This window comes from Cornus florida, unplaced genomic scaffold (genome assembly GCF_030987335.1).
Source record: "Cornus florida cultivar Cherokee Brave unplaced genomic scaffold, ASM3098733v1 CherokeeBrave_3.0.0_Hap2_Chr02, whole genome shotgun sequence".
NCBI classification, from domain to species: domain Eukaryota; kingdom Viridiplantae; phylum Streptophyta; class Magnoliopsida; order Cornales; family Cornaceae; genus Cornus; species Cornus florida.
Genome location: NW_026775572.1, coordinates 53,783,583 through 53,786,583, shown reverse-complemented (window position 1 = coordinate 53,786,583; position 3,001 = coordinate 53,783,583). Strand labels below are relative to the sequence as shown.

Here is a 3,001-nt window from a genome sequence, read left to right as displayed (position 1 = left end):
ATATGTGCTAGTGCTATCTCAAAATGGTATTGAAGCCTTTTGAGAGTAAAATCCAAGAACAAAACTATGTAGGTTAGGATCCAATGCATACAATATTATACTATGTGATAGAGTGGTATCAAAGCTTGATCTAGCCGGAAGAAATTTGTCAGCAGGGATGCCGGGCTTCTTAGGAGGGTGGATTATGACAACCTTATGAGCAGCCGAGACACTGATCGACAGGGTCAGCAGGCTATGGATACATGATTCCACATTGTCTGAGTGTGGAAGTTTAAGATCATTTTTTTCAACTCAAATTAGACCTAGTTAATTTGATAGATTCAAGCTGTCAACCTCAAGTTACTGATTTTTTTAAAAAAAAAACTTACTAATATTTGATCAAGAATAATATCATAAATTAGGTTTGGGTTAGACTTTAATGACCGACTCCTCTTTTAAAATAGAACTGAAAAGAATTGAGATCTTAAAAGTTTAAATAAACTCAACCTAAATAATTGTAAAAAGGATTGTCGCAATTCATACAAAACTCGAGTTGCCTATCCAAGTTGCACATACAACTATTTCTCTTCAGCATATTATAATACTTTGAAATTGTTCAATTTTTTAACTCAAATCCCCATCTTCTTTACACTGTTTCACAAATCCAAAGACTCAAATCATATAGATATGTAAATACATTATTTCTAATCCTAGAAGTTCAATCAGAAAAATTGAGTGATATCATCTAGGCTTATTTTGGCTAAGTTTACGAGTGGTTAACTATAACACTACACGGATTGATACGCAGAACACAGTTAAGATTACTGAACCATCCCAAAAACAGCATATAAATAACTCATGGTTAGATATATTTTCTAATACGTAGTACTAGTAATTTTTTATTTAATATTTCCTGAAATATGAACCAGTCAAAGTGATAATTGATTGCATGTCAATTAGGAGCTGTTTTAAGATGTGGTGAGCAAAGTGTGAACACGACCAAAGGAAGGAGTGTATGTAATGAGTCTCATCTTCTGGACCCTTAAAATAATGTGGTGGTGGTTACTTGCACGACATGGTCGGCCATTCATTTAATCTAATCTCTCTCAATTTCGGACGTGGCTACACATGTAACAATCACGTGAAAGAAAACACAAACTTAGAAATCCCGCGTGTTAAAAATGTAACACTCAACTCCTTCAAATAAAATAAGTCCTTCAATATACATAGCCCCACACTTTTTACATTTGCATTTTTTCTTATTTTTTTCATCAATTGGAAGTATATCAAAGTACACCCTAACTGATGATGTGAGTCTTCGTTTGCGCTTCCCAGCTTGCTTCTTTTTTGGTTGTGGCAAAACGCACATTTTGATTCTGCTGATCCACCTCAATTTCCATTAATTCCAATTCATCATCACCATCACTTCCAAGTTTGATCTAAGCATTTTGAGAATCCATCTAAGTATTGCAAAAGAAAAATAAAAAAAAATCAGACACAATAAGTTAACAACACCTAATCAAAGACAGATAATAAAGGATTTATATAATACAAATAGAGGGCAAGGGTGGGCTTTACCAGACATAGGCTTTAAAGAGCTACCATCCCTAATTCAGACAAACACACACAAAATTGCTTTCTCACTTGTTTTTTTTTTTTTTTTTCCTTCTAAGTTTCAGAAATCTTATTTTATGCAACAAAAAAAGAAGAAGAAGAAAAAAAAAAAAAAAAAAACGTAAAGCTGAAAGAGGGAATTAGGATTAGGGTATCTATAATTCTATTACATGAATCTGAAAGAAAAAAAAAAAAAAGAAGGTATGAACAAATGATGATGGAGGGACAAATATGAAGAAGAGGGGGTGAAAATTACTTACTCCGGCGTGGCTTCTATTTCCAGCGAGGAGGTCGTTTGAAGGTTGTCTTCTTCTTTCGGCCTAGGCTTTGAGATAAAGAGATGGAGATAGATCTTTCTTCAACCATTTATGATTTATAGAGAGATGGAGGGGAGACGGAAGGGTTAAGGTATGGGTATGCGTGACTGTGTGTGACTGAAGAGGCTAAGCGTGAATGGGTAATTGAGAACTGCAACTTCCGAATAACATAAAATTGGGAACTGCAAAGTAATTGAGTCGACAAAGGAGCCAGACTTTTGTTAGTGTTTAAATAAAATGTCCTAAGTATCCTTATAAATTGGGCCTAAATGGATTAACGGGTTATGCGGGTCATATTATACAATTATAACACGGTTAGTTAAACGGGTATAAATGGGTTACGCAGGTTAAATCTTACAATCCGAATACGACACAATTAATTAAATGGGTTAGTCGTATCAACTCGTTTACGACCCAAACCCGATTAGAGTAAACCCAAACACATTTATCTCGTATCGTGTTCGAGTCGTGTTAACCGGTCGTGTCAAATTTTGCCACCCCTACGATTGACCTTAGATTAGCTCGGGTCGCAAACGAGTCGGCACGATTAACCAGTTTAGTTAATCGTGTTGTGTTTTGGTTAACGGGTTCAACCCGTGTAACTCGTTTATATGCGTTTAACTACATGTGTCATAAATACATTTATATTTAGGTTCTAAAATTACTATATAAACTTGTATGTTATAATTTAATCTTTTTTAAACTAGGACTATATAGTAATTTGGTTGATTAAAACTTATATTTTTATAGTATTTATTATTTTATTGACTATTATTAATAATTTAAATAATATATATATATATATATATATATATATATATATATATATTGTAAATAGGTCATTAAACGGGCTTTATGTGTAACCCGTTTAATAAATAGGTCGGGTTATTGTTGAGATTTCCTAACACGAATATTAAGGCCCTATTTGGTATACGTTGTGTTTTTGGCGTTTTGTTTTAGCCTAAAACAAAACAAGTGTCTTGTTATGAAAGTGGTCTGAGTTGAAAACGGAAACATGTTTGGCGATGAAAATTTGCAGTGGGAAATTCGGAAACAGAAACATGTATAACATGATTGGCAGTGTGTTTCGT

At 33.7% G+C, this 3,001-nt stretch overlaps 1 long non-coding RNA gene across 1 annotated transcript; it reads right to left on the bottom strand.

Moving 5' to 3' along the window:
- Positions 1–1,152: 1,152 nt before the first annotated feature.
- LOC132295000 (uncharacterized) lies at positions 1,153–2,326 on the bottom strand. Its single transcript, XR_009478266.1, has 2 exons — positions 1,854–2,326; positions 1,153–1,439 (listed from the first exon to the last, which is right to left on the bottom strand). It is a non-coding gene; the product is annotated as an uncharacterized LOC132295000 (long non-coding RNA).
- Between the last annotated feature and the right edge of the window lie 675 nt (positions 2,327–3,001).